Below are 247 nucleotides of genomic sequence, written 5' to 3'. Positions count from 1 at the left end.
GTCCCCCCCCAGCCACTGTGTTCTTCAGTGGCCCTGAAACCTGGGCTCTTCAAAAAGGGCGGTGCAGCAAGCCGGACCTCCCTGGGGATCAATCCCTGGGGATCCCTCCCTGCATCCTCCTCCCCGGGAAAAGGGGCTGCTGGCTGCATGCAGGCAGGGCTGTGCCCCCCAAAACCCACCCCACTGGCTCCTGGACTCCCATGCTGGGGCGTTGGTGGGGGGAGGAGGCAGACAGGGACTGGCTTTT

The sequence above is a fragment of the Antrostomus carolinensis genome, unplaced genomic scaffold, assembly GCF_000700745.2.
Source record: "Antrostomus carolinensis isolate BGI_N321 unplaced genomic scaffold, ASM70074v2 scaffold45386, whole genome shotgun sequence".
Classification (NCBI taxonomy): Eukaryota; Metazoa; Chordata; class Aves; order Caprimulgiformes; family Caprimulgidae; genus Antrostomus; species Antrostomus carolinensis.
Note: the sequence above shows the minus strand (reverse complement) of the source record.